Genomic DNA, 16,787 nt, shown 5'->3' with positions numbered 1-16,787 from the left:
TGATTTTATAGATATTTATATTATCCTCCCTTAGTTGTCTCTTTTCTAGCTCAACAGTCCCAGTCTTTTTATTCCCTACTCATATAGGAGTTGATCCATCCTTCTGATCATTTTTGTTGCCCTTCTCTGTACTTTTTCTAATTTTAATATGTCCTTTTTTGAGATGGGATGACCAGAACTGCACATAGTATTCCAGATGTGAGTGTACCAGGGATTTTTATAGTGGCATTATGATATTTTCTGTCTTGCTATCTAGCCCTTTTTTAATGGTTCCTAACATTGTTAGCTGTTGTGACTGCCATTGCACATTGAAAACATCTGTTCAGAGAACTATCCACGTTCACTCCAAGATCTTTGAGTGGTAGCAGCTTGTTAAGACCCCCATCATTTTGTATGTATAGTTAGGATTATGTTTTCCAATGGGCATTACTTTGCACTTGTCAGCATTGAATTTCATCTGCAGTTTTGTTACCCAGTTTTGTGGGAGCCCTTTAACTCCTTACAGTCAGCTTTGGTCATAACTATCTTGAGTAATTTTGTATTGTCTGCAAACTTTGCCTCCTCACTGTTTACTCCTTTTTTCAGCTCATTTATGAATATGTTGAACACTGGTCCCTGTAGAGATCATTGGAGGATGATTGTGAAAAATGACCATTTATTCCTTCCCTTTGTTTCCTATCTTTTAACCAGTTACTGATCCATGAGAGGATCTTCCCTCTTTTCCCATGACTGTTAACTTTGCTTTGAAACTTTTGGTGTGGAACCTTGTCAAATGCTTTTTGAAAGTCCCTGTACATGATAGCAACTGGATCATTTTTGTCCACATGCTTATTGAGTCTGTCAAAGAATTTTAATAGATTAGTGAGGCATGATTTCCCTTTACAAATGTTGACTCTTCACCAACAAATCGTGTTCACCTATGTGTCTGATAATGCTGTTCTTTATTATAGTTTCAATAAGTTTGCCTTGTACTGAATTTAGGCTTATTGGCCTGTAGTTGCCAGGATTGCCTCTGGAGCTTTTTTAAAAACTTGGCATTACATTTGCTATCCTCCAGTCATCTGGTCAAAGGCTGATTTAAATAATAGATTACATACCACTGTTCATAGTCTTCAATAGGAAGACTTAGGACACTTAAGTGTTCAATAGAAACACTTAAAACGTTGCATCCACACAGCTGCACCAATGCAGCTGCTCCTCTGTAGCACTTTAATGAAGATGCTCTAAGCCAACAGGAGAGAGCTCTCCCCTTGGCTTAGTTAATCCACCTCCCCGAGAAACAGTAGCTATGCTGGCAGATGAAGCTCACCTGCTAACATAGCTCTGTCTACATGGGAAGGTTAGGTTGGTATAACTACATTGCTCAGGGGTGTGGATTTTTCACACCTCTGAGCGATGTAGTTATACTGATATAGGTGTGTTGTGTAGACTAGACCAATTTCATCTTTAAGTTCATTCAGGTTTCTTGGGTGAATACCATCTGATGACTTATTACTGATTGATTAATCAATTTGTTTCCAAAATCTTCTCTATTGGAGCCTCAATCTGGGACAATTCCTTGTATCTGTCATTTAAAAAGAAAGTCTCAGGTATGGGAATCTCCATCACATCCTCTGCAGTGAAGATGGATACAAAGAATTCAGTTAGCTTCTCGACAACAGTCTTGTCTTCCTTGAGTACTCTTTTAGCACCTCGCTCATGCCATCCAAGGGACCCGCTGATTGTTTGGCAGGCTTCCTGCATGCATGTACATTTTTTGCTGTTAGTTTCTGTATCTTCTGCTAGTTGGTCTTCAAATTCTTTTTTGGCCTGCCTAATTATATTTTTACACTTGATTTGCCAGAGTTTATGCTCCTTTCTGTTTTCTTCAGTAGGATTTGACTTCCAATTTTTAAAAGGATGCCTTTTTGCCTCTGACTCTTTTACTCTGTTTAGCCATGATGGCATTTTTGACCCTCTTACTTTTTGTTTTGTTTTTGATTTGGGGTATACATTTAATTTGAGCCTCTATTATGGTGATTTAAATAGTTTCAATGCAGCTTGCAAGCATTTCACTCTTGTGACAGTTTCTTTTAATTTTGGTTTAACTAGTCCCTCATTTTTATGTAGTTCCCCTTTTTTAAATTATAGGTGACTGCAGTTTGATCTCAGCCAAGTTTGATTTTGTTTTTAAATTTACTTGAGTTTTATTAAATAGAAAATAATGGCAAGCTTACTTTGCTTTAAGGCATTTCTTGGATACATACACAGTAAGTGAAATATAATTGTTCATACTCCATATTATAATTCCTCCACAACCAAAAGTTATCCAGATAATTGACTTACTCAAAGCAGCCTACAAAAATGGTTAGGGCAAGCATACTGAGTACTGTAAAATCTACTTATGTTTCTAAAACTAATCCATTTTAACATCTGTATAAAGGCAATATGAATTTTATACCTGGAGACAGGGGCGGCTCTAGTTATTTTGCTGCCCCAAGCATGGCAGGCAGGCTGCCTTCGGCGGCTTGCCTGCGGGAGGTCCCCAGTCCCGCGGATTCCACGGCATGCCTGCGGGAGGTCCGCTGAAGCCGCGGGACCAGCGGACCCTCCGCAGGCATGCTACCAAAGGCAACCTGCCTGCTGCCCTCGCAGTGACCAGCAGAGCGCCCCCCCAGTGGCTTGCCGCCCCAGGCACGCGCTTGGCGTGCTGGTGCCTGGAGCCACCCCCACCTGGAGAGTTATAGTTAGTCAAAGTGGGCTAAATTCCTCCTTGGTATAATCTACTGAAATCAATTGAGTTACACCAGAAATCATTTTAGCTTATGATATTCACTGATGGGAGAACAGTGTAAAAGATGTTAGGGATCATTAATGCATATTCAGTCTATGATATTATTTATTAACAGGTAATGAAACAGTCACCATCAACTTTGTAGTCCAGTCCCCACACAGGGGCCAGGTACAGTCATAGAGCCTGCAGAGCCAGTCAGACTCCACAAAATTATCTGCACCTACATTGTTACTGCTTAGATGTTTAATAAGAATTAGTAAGAGTTAGAGAGCTGCACAGGCATTTCTCTTTGATTTTTTATTTCATAAAATGTTCTGGATGAAGATTAACTTTTTTCTCTTCAGTAGACTGATTTGCCATGAAGTAGGAAATGGTAAGTTGACTGACATGTAAGGACATCTAGTTTTATTGTAGTTCTATATCCTGTACAGAATGTATTTTGTATCTTCTCATACTATTACTTAGTGAATCCTAACAGATATTCCTATACTTCCCTAACTCTTAGGGCAATAAAGCAGACACATATTCTGCTGATGAAAAAAGTGCAGTGCCACCAAATTGTTAGGTACTTTCATTATTATTTATATTATGGTAGCACCTAGGCACCTCAGCTAAGAATCAGAGCCCCAATGTGCAGGGGACTGTACAGACAAGTGTGACATTTTGTCTGTCCCACAGAGAATTTACAGTCTAGGTACCAGAAGGATGCAATTGGAAAACAGACAAAGTGGGGGTGGGTCAGAGGATAAGTACCAAAAGAAACAGAGTTTAGCAGAAAAGTAGAAGTCTCAGCTTGTTTGCTACCTACTAATCAATCCATATCTGGATTTTAACCTGCTCTACACTGATAACCATAGCTCTGACAATAACGGACCTTTAACATAAAACTGGAGGAAAATCAGATGACAATGAAGTGAGCTTTTATAATATTGCTGAACCCTGTTCCTTATAACAATGAGGTAATTTACAGTAGATGATACAATTCAGTGTAATCCATTTTGGCTATTGCACACACTGAGGCACTAAATTTAGCAACTCCAATAAAGTTAACCCAGTTCAAGTCATTAGAATTTGACTTTGTGCACCATCCATAGAGTGTATGATTTGCAACTACCCTTCCCCCTTCTGCACTCCTGTTTTTTATGTTGACAAATCATAAAATAAATAGCAACAACTATGACATTCCTTTTGTTCTGCAGTGATTAGATGCTTATTTTTTACTAATTGCTTCATTTATTTTAATGGAACATCAAGATGATACCAAATGATTAACACTCTTTTCATGCCAGTTATGTACATTGGTGTCCCTATTTTTAGTCCCTTGAGGCTTTAACACTGAATAGTTAAGATGTATTTCTAGATTCCATTAGAAAATGATCTCCAGAGTATAAGCTTCAGGTATTACTGAGATGTGCTAAGTAAATAATCAAAACTCAGGAGTGTTGGGAAATTGGCTCTTTCACCTTATGTTTCTAGTGTTCCCATGTTGTCTTAGCAAACCTCTGCTAAGAAACTATTGAATCAAGCCTCTCATTCCCCAATTCCATCATTAAAGTCAACACACAGGATTTGTCATGATCACTTTAAGCACTTGCCAGAAGTAGGGGAGAAGTAAAACAGTGGGTAGGAGAGGGAGAGAAAAAACAGTTACTTTTCCATAACTGGTGTTCTTCGAGATGTGTTGCTCATGTCTATTCCACAATAGGTGTGCGTGCTCGCCACGTGCACTGGTGCTGGAAGTTTTTCCCCTAGCAGTACTTGTAGGGGGAAGCGTCCTCCGGCGACCCCTGGAGTGGCGTCTGCCTGGCGCGGTATAAAGGGAGCTGCGCATTCCCCCCACCCTCAGTTCCTTCTTGCCAGACAACTCCAACAGAGGGGAAGGAGAACGGGATGTGGAATACACATGAGCAACACATCTCAAAGAACACCAGTTACGGAAAAGGTAACTGTTTTTTCTTCTTCGAGTGATTGCTCATGTGTATTCCACAGTAGGTGATTCCAAGCTATATCTGTTGGAGGTGGGTAGGAGTTCACAAGTTCCCAGGACAGAGGACAGCCCTGCCGAACCTGGCGTCATCCCTGGTTTGGGAGACGATCACATAGTGCGAGGTGAATGTGTGAACCGATGACCACGTGGCAGCCCTACAAATGTCCTGGATGGGGACGTGGGCCAAGAAGGCAGCCAACGAGGCCTGTGCCCAGGTTGAGTGTGACCTCACAATGGGGGGAGGGGGAACGCCCACCAGCTCATAACAGGAACGGATGCACAAAGTGATCCAATTGGAAAGCTGCTGAGTGGAAATCAGTTGGCCCCTCACACGCTCATCCGAGGCAACAAACAGTTGCGAGGACTTTCTCAATGGCTGAATCCGCTCAAGGTAGAAAGCCACAGCCTGTCAAGCATGTGGAGGTGGTGTTCCACACTGGATGCGTGAAGCTTGGGGCAGAGGACTGGTAGAAAAATGTCCTGACCCATGTGGTAGGTGGAGACCACCTTTGGGAGGAACGCAGGGTGTGGGCGGAGCTGGAAAGACTGTGTACAGCGGTTCGGAGGTCAGGGCCCTGAGCTCCAAGACTTGCCTGGCCGACGTGATAGCGACCAGAAAGGCCACCTTCCATGAGAGGTGAGACTACGTGGCCAGTGGTTCAAAAAGGGGTACCGTGAGACAAGCCAACACCAGGTTTAGGTCCCACTGTGGAACCAGGGGTCTAGAATACGGGAAAAGATGGTCTAGACCCTTAAGGAACTGTCCAGTCATAGCATGGGAAAACACCGTGTATCCTTGCACTGGCGGATGGAAGGCCGATATGGCCGCCAGGTGCACCTTGACGGACAAGGGCGCCAGGCCCTGGGCCCTCAGGTGGAGGAGGTAATCAAGGATAAGCTGGATCGGGGTGGTCACTGGGGAAACACCCTGGTCTGCCACCCACCTAGAAAACCGGGACCACTTCACCAAATAAACGCGGTGAGTGGAAGGCCGTCTACTTTCGAGGAGGACACACTGAACTTGCTCTGAGCACATCCTTTCCTCTCCACCTAACCACTGAGCAGCCATGCAGTAAGGTGAATAGCCGCTAGGCTGGGATGGAGGAGGCGGCCCTGGTCCTGTCAGAGCAGGTCTGGGCTGAGTGGCAATGGCCACGGCGGAGCTACCACCAGGCCTGTGAGGGTCCCGTACCAATACTGCCTGGGCCTCGCTGTGGCAATCAGGAGGACTCAGGCCTTGTCAGACTTTATCTTCTCCAGGATCCTACTGATTAGAGGAAACGAGGGGGAAGGCATAGAGAAGCCAGCCCGACCAGGACAGGAGAAAGGCATTGGAGATAGAGCCCCTCTCCAGACCCCCCTGGAGCAGAACTGGGAGCATCACCACTTCTGCTGAGTCACGAATAGGTCCACCTGGGGAGTTCCCCACCTTCGGAAGAGCCAGTGGGCCACTTCTAGGTGGAGGGGCCACTCGTGTTACAAGGAGAAGTCCCTGCTCAAGCGATCTGCCCTCTCATTGTGGGCACCCAGTAAGTGGAAAGCCTTTAGGTGGATGTCATGGGCTACATGCAATCCCACAGTCTGAGGGCTTCGAGGCAGAGCAGCGGGCCCCGCCTTGCCTGTTGATTTAGGCTGTGTCATCTGTGAGGACCCTGACTACCTGGCCCTCCAAGGTGCGAGCAGGCGGACATACATGCCAGCTGCACCGCTCTGAGCTCCTTGACATTTATGTGTAGGGTCAGGTCCCGAGCTGACCACAGGCCTTGGGTCTGAACGCTCCCCACATGGGCTCTCCCAACCCAGGTCTGACGCATCGGACACCAACTCCAGCGACGGGACCCCTTGGAGCATGTTGTTCGGGTGGACCACCATCACAGGAAGGTAATCACAGCGTCCAGCACAGTGAGGACCTTGTCCATCCTGTCCATGGCCTGGGAGAAATTCAAGGCCAACCAGAGCTGGAGGGCCTCATCCTGAGTCTGGCGTGATGGACCACGTACATGCACGCTGACATATGACCCAAGAGCTGCAGGCAAGCCCTGGCTGTTGTCACCGGGAACCTTGTGACTGAGTTGATGAGACCTTTCAGGGTCTTGAACCTGTCTGGTGGGAGGGAGGCCCTGGCCGACACTGTGTCCAGGAGCACCCCGATAAACTCTATGCATTGGACCGGGACTAATGTGGACTTGGTGTTGTTTACCAGTAGGCCCAAGGCAGTGCACATGGACAGGAGGAGCACCACGTGATCCCTCACCTGCGACCGGGAGGTGCCCTTGACAAGCCAATTGTCCAGATAGGGAAATATCTGTACCCCCTGCAGTCTGAGGTAGGCCGCTACCACTGACATGCATTTTGTAAACACTCTGGGGGCAGTGGACAGTCCAAATGGGAAGACCGTAAATTGGTAATGATTCTGTCCCACCACAAAACGGAGGAAGTACCCGTGGCCCTCAAATATGTGGATCTAGAAGTAGGCGTCCTGTAGATCCAGGGCAGCATACGAGTCCCTGGGATCCAGGGAGGGGATGATGGAGGCCAGGGAGACCATGCAGAACTTGAGCTTCACCATGTGCTGGTTCAGGCCCCATAGGTCCAATATGGGTCTGAGACCCCCCCTTTTGCCTTCGGGATAAGGAAATAACAGGAATAGTATCCCTTGCCCATGAACTCCTCGGGCACTGCCTCTATCACTCCTAGTCATAGGAACCACCCCACCTCCTGCTCGAGCAGAGCTTCATGCGAGGGGTCCCCCAGGAGAGACTGGGGTAGGGGGTGGTTGGGCAGGGAGGAGGTAAACTGGAGGGTGTAACCCCGGGAGATGGTATTGAGGACCATTGGTCCAAAGTAAGCCAAGACCATTCTGGAAGGAAAGCACACCCACTGGTTGGAGAAGGGAAGCTTTAGTGGGGGTGGATCCCTGATGAGGACTGGCAGGTTGCCCCCGAGCATCCCGTCAAAAATCGCTTTTTCCCCGCCTGCTTGCCCTTGGAGGGTCTAGGCTGGGGGACAGGCCGAGACTGCCTGTGAGGGCGTCTTTTATAGTCCTGTTACTTCTTATGGGCGGCCTTGTACTTCAGGAAGGTGGTCAGGGTCAGAGTCTGCTGCAGTTTGAACTTAGGTTTTGCCGGAGCCGGGACAGAGAGACCCAGAGAGTCCTTCATGCCATGTGGCCTTGTATCTGTTTCCTCTGTGAACAGAGCTTTCCCATCAAACGGGAGATCCTGCATGGAAGTTTGCACCTCGCTGGAGAGCCCGGAGAGCAGGAGCTCATGGACACCGTGGAGGCCATTGAATGTGAAGCCGTGTCCGCAACATCCAAGACAGCCTGCAGGGAAGCCCGAGCTCCTGTTGCCCCTTCCTCCACCAGCACCCTAAACTCCTCCTATCACACTCCTGGAGGGATACCTCAAATTTAGGCAGGGAGCCGCACAGTTTAAATTCGGAGTGACCCAAGAGGGCCTGATGGTTTGCCACTCATAACTGGAAGCTCGAAGATGAATACATTTTTCTTCCGAAAGAGTCCAGCCTCCAAGAGTCTTTGTTCTTTGGGGTCGGACTGGCCGACCCTGTCGTTCCCTGCGGTTGACCGACTCGACCACCAGGGAGTTGGGCGCTGGGTCGGTATATAGGTACTCGTGCCCTTTAGTGGGTATAAGCTACTTGTGTTCTGCCTTTTTTGATATAGGGGCCACCCCTTCATGGAGCGGCAAGGCCATCCTACCCGGTGCCGATGGGGACAACATGTTGAACAGGAAGTCTGAGGGCTCCTACATCTCCTCTGCCTGGAGGTGGAGGCTTGCTGCCACCCTCTTTAAAAGCTCTTGGTGGGCCCTAAAGTCCTTCTGTGGGATGGAGGGAGGCGGGACTGCAATCACCTTCTCCGGGCGGGCGAAGAGACCGTGTGATGCTTTGGGTGTCAGTCGGCACCGGAGGATCCACCACCTGGCTGGACTCTGGACACGGTACCGAAGACTATCGTCCCACCGACTCCTTTGTCGGGCGTCTGGAGAGGGAGGCCGATGGTGCTTCCGAAGCTCCAGCCACTGAGTGAACTCCCACCAGGGGCTGTGCCGGAGGCCACGGTGCCCACTGGTACCACTGGGCCAGCCACAACATTCGGTGCCACTGCACCTGCTGTGGCACAGGCAGGGCCGGCTGCCCGGTTTGGCCGGTCTGGCCTGTCAAAGGACGGCTACAAATGGAGACGGGGCTGGCATAGGAGCCACTGCTGTCTCTCAACTGGTCACAGGAGCGCGATCTCGACATGGAGGACCAGTAGTGACGGTAATGGCTGCTCTATGAATGGCCTGCATGGGCAGACCCGCGACTTGGAGCAGGAGCCCCAGCAGGAACAGCGTTGACGACCATGCCGTGACCAACTGCGGTACCCTCTCCAGGACGAGGACCGATGACAACGTCTGCTGCAGTCCCGTTGATATCCGCTCTCTAAGGAGGACCAGTGCCACGAGTCCCGGACGGACGGAACCCAGCCCAAGAGTCTGGTCGGCGTCGAGTGCGATCCACGTGGACTCTGCTCCGAGCATACGCGGGGCAATGATGGCATTGGGAATGTTCCCTCGACTGAGACCGGTACCGAGTCAGGGGCGACTGCGGAGATCCCAGCGGAGGCTTGCCTCTGGAGCGTGGGGCCAACATTGGCAGCACTCTGGGCACTGGAATGGACAAGACATCCCGGGCTGCCTGGAGGGCTTTGGGTGTGGACGGCATCCGGACATCTGGAGAGGCCTGTTCCAAAGAGGCCGGGCTACTCCATTCTAAGTGAGTTGGAGGTCTACGGCCCGGTGAGGATCGAGGACTGCCCGACATGGGCCTAGCCTCTGTCCCAGACTTCCCTTGGAGCCGCTGCGAAGAGGGAGTCTTCTTGGCCCTCTTGGCATGCCCCATGGATGGGGAGCGGTGCCGACTGGTCAATGGCACCGGTGGATCGCTGCGTACCAACACTGCGGTGCCCGGTACCGGCTCAGAGTGGCGTGCTGGGGTCGGGTTCAGTGCCGACTCCCTCAGAATGGTTCAGAGCCTAATGTCCCTTTCTCTTTTGGTCTGAGGCTTAAACGATTTGCAAATCTTGCACCTCTCGCTGATATAGGTTTCTCCCAAGCAGCGCAAACAGTCTGTGTGCAGGTCACTTCTTGGCATAGAATGCTGACAAGAACCGCACAACTTAAATCCCGGGGCTCAGGGCATGCCCTGGCCCACTGACTAACTAAACTAAACTAACTACAGGTACTAAACGAACTAACAGTTCTGGGGACAAGCTACAGCAAAGCTGGAGCAGAGCAGTTCCGTCGCACCTTCACTGGCAGCAAGAAGGAACTGAGGGTGGGGGGAGCGCGCAGCTCCCCTTATACCGTGCCAGGCAAGCGCCACTCCAGGGGTCGTGGGGGGGCGCTCCCCCCTATGGGTACTGCTAGTGGGAAAACTTCCGGCACCGGTGCACGTGGCGAGCACGCACACCTATTGTGGAATACACATGAGCAATCGCTAAAAGAAGAAGGAGGGGATACCCTGATGAGGGGCACAGAGTTGTAGGGTTAGGAAATGGGCTGGGAACTTGAGGGGAGGGAGGAAAAGCAGCAATGAGTGAAGAGGTATGACATCCAGAGGAAGGGGAAAGCAGCATCTTTGGAGGTGGGATGGGTCCAGGGACTCATGAGACTGTGGGGCCTCGCCACTTAGATTGTGGATGTGCAAAGCAGTAATGTATGAGGTGGTGAAAAGGTGGTCCAGAAAGGCTATAAGGTGTATTCCAATTTCTTATGAGGAGATGTGGTCAGTTTTCAAAGACCTGGTCAGAAAAGCCATCCTAGGAAGCCTTCATTTCCAGACTCGGACAGCATGTGTACTGAAGAATGTGAAAACTAATCTTTTTGGGAGTCTCAGAGGCTGCCAGGCAAAGGCAACCATGCATTGTGCAGGCTCCAGCTAGATGACATGGGAGAAGAAAGAACAGCAACTAAATCGCCAAGAAAAATGTTTACATCAAAGAGGAGGATTTACTTGGAAGCTGCCCCAAAAGATAAATTCCACACAGCTGATTCCATGGCCTTGGAACTGAAGAATTTATGTGGCTTTGATAATAGGTTGACATTTCACTGAGAGCTTACACCCATCTTTAACCTAAGCCAAATTCTGGGGCAAGCAGGTTCAACTGTTGACTTCAGTGAAGTTATATCTATTTAAACTACCTCTGAATTTGGCTGGTCTTTTCTTTCATATTTGTGTCCCCTGTGTTTGCCCCATCACCCTTCACCATACACATTTCTGATCCTCTTTCTCCTCCCTCAGCTGCAGCTACTTCTCTGTAGGGAAACCAACATTGTTTTAAAAATGAAGCTGACAGGATATTAGGCCCCAGGGGAAAAAAATCATGGTGGTGGCAGCAGTTTGACTTTCAAATGTTTTTTCTTTAGCTGTATTTGGACCACTGCCCACTTCAACAGTTCCCCCACATCACATCCCAATGGCTTTATGGTTTCATTGTTAAATCTCCATTAACAAGACCAAATATGCTTTTTATTATGAACCTTCTGGCACAGATTATATCAATAGAGAATAATAATGAGAATGTAAACACCTATTTAAAACAGCCTATTACAGGTTTCTATGAATTATACAGTTATTAAGGGAATGTAAACTAAACTATCATACTTTCATCTTGAATTTCTTTCCTCATTGACTGCAAACCACCTGTCATCATAATTCTGATGTACTATGGGTTTCTGTGCAAGTCTGAAAGGATATAATGTGGTATTTTAGCTTGTTACCTCAGAGACATACTGAAATAGCAAGTGAAAAAGGACTTAATTTTCAGCAGTTCATGCATTAAAAAGTTGCCCCTTGATATTGTAGACCAGTGAAATATTGATTTTTACATACATGTCTCCTATATGCAAAAACAGTGTTATTAATTATCTAAAGATCTGTCCACAGGGGACAGCAGGTTCAAATGATACCATTCATATTACATTGATGTACAGTCCTGACATGACCTCTAGTATCTTATATTTTGAACTGATGTGTGCAGCAGTCTGTAGCAGTTTAGATAATAATGCTAGACACAAAATTGAAAGAGGTTGATTTAGTGTCAGGGCATTTTTCTCAATCAGAAAATGTGGCATATTTTAGCTATTTAAAATATTGTCTGTAGGAGGCAGGGGGCAAAGTTGCGAGGTTGCTGAATCTATCATCTCCATCATTTAAGAAATCCTGTGCTCTGTCTGTTCTCAGCAACGCTATCCATATATAATGTTTAAAGCAAAGTCTTTTTAGACTAGATTAACTTCAAGTGCTTCATTCTTTCAGTGGTCTTTGATGTTTTATAGTGGATTTCTTTCATACATCTCATCAAGTGGAAATAATCATACATGTTTTCCATAGCCAAACATGGAGGTATACCAGCTGGATACCTCAGAGAGGTAGCAGGTCATATCTGTTTAGTGATTTTTTTTCAGAGCATTAGTGGCTATGTACTTTGGAAAGATATTGTACTTTGGGAAGATATTAAAAGTTTGTATTTTGTAAAAACTGTAAAAAACCCACCTCCGCAGGAGGAATAGCTCCCAGCGCTGGGAGCATGGCTGCCAGTGCTATAGCACTATCTACACTGCCACTTTAGTGCTGAAACTTGCATCATTTGGGGGGGGTGTTTTTTCACACTCCTGAGCGAGGAAAGTTTCAGCACTGTAAGTGGCAGTGTAGACAAGCCCCAAGATTGAACTAGTTTAGCATAAGTAGTTAGCACGTATTCTAATATGTGCTAACCACTTATGCTAAAGTTTAAACTGTTCAATCTTGCATTTAGCTATGACACTCTGAGTACCTATCCTAGACCTGAAGAACAGCTCTGTGTAGCTCAAAAGCCTGTGTCTCTCACCAACAGAAGTTGCTCCCATAAAAGATATTACTTACCCACCTTGTGTCTATAATATCCTGGGACCAACACTGCTACAGCAACACTGCAATAAAACAACAACAACATTTTGGATGTCACACTGTCATTACAAATGGATTCCATAGAGTCCGTTTGCTTTTAAAATAACTTTACATGATTAACAAACTTTGTAAGACTTCTAATATGAGTGAATGTTCAGCTCCCTTGACAGTAGTGACTTGGTGAGTTTAGTTATGGCATAGGGGATTCATTTAAATTTCCTTGTTTCTGTTTTATTTAAAATGAATGGAACATAAATTTAATGCTAGCACATTTAAAAACATTCAGACTTTCTAATACTTCATTTATTGTAATGTAACCATCTCTCAATATTTTGAAGATACATATTTATTCTTAGCAAGTGGTTTCTATGGGTAAAAAACTCAAATTACGAGAATATAAATCAAACTCACAAGATGCACTAAAAGGTACTGTATATTTGTGTTAATGTGCTGGAGCAGATATTGATGATTATATGATTAAATAAAATCTTCCTTCAAATACAGTTGGCCAGAACCATGCTCAGAATCTGTACCTGCAGTTCTGTGCTATTGATTATTCTTGGAGCAGTACACTGCCCAGCTAGTCGCCATCCTAATGAACTGTGGGGGGTGGAGGGAAATCATGGTGTCTTTAGTTTCCTAGCAAGTGGTGCCCTGCGAGGCAGCCAGTACCTAAAGTCAGCTGTGGCATTTCCCCACATAGGTCTACTCTGCTTCCCAACTCAAAAATGACATATCAGCTACAGAAGCTTATTCTCTCAATGTGGGAGACTAACTTCTTACAAGGAAGCTGGTGGTGACCTGTCACTCCAATTCAGGACTGGAGTGCTGCCAGTTTTACATTCTACCTTGTTAACTATTTAGAATTGATAATTAACTCTGCCTCTTTATGAAATTAGGGAGACCAATCTAGGCATAAAAAATTAATTAGAGAAAAAGCCAACTGATCAAGAAACAACCTGATGGATGAAAGGGAACAATTTTAGCAAAAGAATAAGCTGGACAAGGTTTTATTTTATGCATATGTGTAGTTTGCATATCATGGGACTCAACAGCACTCAAGTTTCCAATAACTTCTTTTCTGCTTGACCAAGTTTCTTTGTTATTTGAGTCCCTTTAGGACTAGGAGCTGTTATTACAAACATATACATTACAGAAAGAACATTACCTGACATGCAAGTTTTTTGCATGGTTTTCATCAACTACTTTTACCAGCATTTCTTCATTTTTCTTACACCCTGACTCTTAATGTTACAGTCTCCAAGTGAAACTGAACAACAAAAGACGTGAAATATTACCCACAAAATGTGAGCATAGCTGAATATAAAAATAATCACTCGCTATATTTGAAACATGAAGGCTCTTCAGCCAATTTAAATTGCCTATTTGCACATGCAATTTATGTGCCCAGTTTTGAAAATGTGTCCTCTTTTCCCATATCAAATAAAAAAAATACCAATAGTCTCAAAGCACAAATTCAGAAGTGAAAATAGTCCATTGTTAGGGCCAGCATTTTGAAAACAAGTATATAAACATGCAGTTTTGTGAGAGCATTTAGATGCTCCAAGGCTTGTGTTCACAAATCCTCATACCCAAAGCTGATATCCAGAACATTGGCCACCTCAAAGTGTATGCACACAAACTAAGAGGCCATGGTAAGGCATAATTGAAAGTCCAGATCTTAATGGCTTGATACAACCATAGCAGAGATGAGGAGCCATTATCTTTTCCATGACAAAAAAAAAAAAAGAACCTCCTCAAAATAAGCTGAATAATAACTAATCTGATGCCTTCAAATTTAATTCTGACTGTAGCTCTGTTTGCCCAAGGAAGAGTCTATTTTACTATGGAACACAGACATGCAGACTAACTGATTCAAGTTGCAAATATGATCAGGAGCCTAAGGGATGAAATGGAGCAGATTGCAGGTGCCCTCACTTTCAATATGGGGTGGGGGTAGTTCTGCTGACTACCTAACCCGCAATAAAATATTTGATTTTGATCCAAGTGCCCAGACCTAGGGCTGATAGTTTCCTTCGGACTACAACTCTATATTAAAGACTTTGCAGTGTTCTGCAGGCTGAGCTTTGACAATAGAGGAGCTAAATGAGGTGCAGGAAGGTTGGACAGTAGAATGAAAATCCTCTAAAATAGCCTTGAACTGCTCTGATCACAGCTACATCACTGACACTTCACACTCCTCTTTGGAGAACAATGGAGACTCCCCTTCACCCCCACAATTACCTACCCAGAGCCTTCCCTTGTGCTGTGGGCACTATCTTACTCCCTCTTGGACAGGGGATGTCTCCTGACATAGGGGAAGGAGTAAAACCCAGCAGTCTATAGAGAAAACCCATTGTGGGCTAAATTCCGTAAGCAAATACAACTACACTGACTCTGATACACTTCAGTAGACCTATGACCAGATCCATTGACAATCTCTTTCCCTCAGCTCACAGCCTGCCTCCAACACATACATTTGGCTCTGTCCCAGCCATGCTTTGTCCCTGGCAATTATGATGAAGGACGAATTCAAAATCGTAACCTCTTTCCTTCCATTTAGAAATGGCCTACAGTATTTGAAGAAATTGTTTTAGTGCTTCCATCCCATTACAAATCAGCACGCACAATGAAATCTGACCTACAGTAACTCAGACTGGATACCTAATATCAATTCAACACTCATAGCACTGCCAGAAAAGGGTTATTTTGAAACACTCTGGAAAGCTTTACAGATTGAGAGTGTCAGTGCCAGCACTTCTCAAAAAAAAGTTTGTTGATGCTATAATGTGTACAACTGCAGTATGGCATACCGAAGAGCCAAGAAGAGAGAGGGGGAAGCAAGTTTGGTGTTGGTGACTGATTTACCATTATCAATTTAACTGCATGATGTTCGTTATGAGCATTCCAGTCCTAGCTAATGCAGGACGTTTCATCTCATATTCCATAGAGGCTAGGGAATCCATCCAAAATTACTGAGGGTGAGAGAGACTGTCAGCTAAAATGATTCCAAAAGTTTCAGTACTCCTGAACCTGGCAAATAAGCCTCCTGCCCACAGAAATTCCTCTTAACATCTGGTGCTGTGATTGTGTGTGCACATACACAAAGACAGGAGATTGCATGCCCAATTGTATAAAGAGCAATGTCCAAATTCTATATTATTAAGGCTGCAACGCTTGAGTGGTACGTTCATGTCAGTGGAACCCTTCAACAAAATTATAGCATACATTATACAGCTTCCTGGGTATATTATGTTAAATACATGGGAAGTGGGGAGGAAATAAAAAGAAAATAGCTTGATAATTCAGAAGTGCTGCTTCAGTTGGAGAAGCTCAGCATGTTACAATCATTATGAACGAAATCACATTGCAAAACAAATGAAACTGGCTTGAAAACTTTCTCCTGCAGATTCTCACTAATTCTCTTTGCTAATCTGCAAACCCATTAACCCTGACACACAAAAACGCTCACCCTGCTTTCAAGTGAGATTCAATACACGAGTGCCGCAGTGAGGTCTCTCATTAATGAGGCTTTAATACTTTTATTTACAATAACATTTCACAATATCCTAATCAATGCAGTGTGTAAAACAACCCACACCTGACAAGTAAAGTATCCTTGATTTTTTTATCATCTTTTATTTACTATTCATCCAAGGTCCAATTGTATAACTCTTACTCATTGCTGAGCACTTACTCATGTGAGTAGTCCCACTGACTTTAGTAGGACTTCCTGTCTTCCTGTATAAGTATTGCTCACAATTATGCCCTGATTTGGCAATCCAAAATTCATTGAATTTAACTGACTCACCATAGAATCACAGAACCGGAAGGAATCTCGAGAGAGAGAACCTCATTTAGTCCAGTCCACTGCCCTCATGGCAGGACTAAGTATCATCTAGACCATCCCTGACAGATGTTTGTCTAACATGCTTCAAGGGGTTTGGGTCAGCCTCAATACTGTTTTAGGCTTTGCTTGCTTCATTAGAAAAAAAAATACTAATGACTATCTAAGTAATTTTGTGAAAACAGTAGAATGTTTACGGGAGCTTAGCTTTCATGAGACTTTCCAAC

At 45.4% G+C, this 16,787-nt stretch overlaps 1 long non-coding RNA gene across 1 annotated transcript; it reads left to right on the top strand.

Moving 5' to 3' along the window:
- The first annotated feature begins 5,074 nt into the window (after positions 1 to 5,074).
- On the top strand, positions 5,075 to 8,227 carry LOC120406667. The gene is made up of 3 exons (XR_005599461.1): positions 5,075 to 5,252; positions 6,564 to 6,641; positions 7,958 to 8,227. It is a non-coding gene; the product is annotated as an uncharacterized LOC120406667 (long non-coding RNA).
- The last annotated feature ends 8,560 nt before the right edge of the window (positions 8,228 to 16,787 follow it).

The sequence above is a fragment of the Mauremys reevesii genome, linkage group 5 (genome assembly GCF_016161935.1).
Source record: "Mauremys reevesii isolate NIE-2019 linkage group 5, ASM1616193v1, whole genome shotgun sequence".
Lineage (NCBI taxonomy): Eukaryota > Metazoa > Chordata > Testudines > Geoemydidae > Mauremys > Mauremys reevesii.
This window is presented reverse-complemented; position numbering and strand designations above follow the sequence as displayed.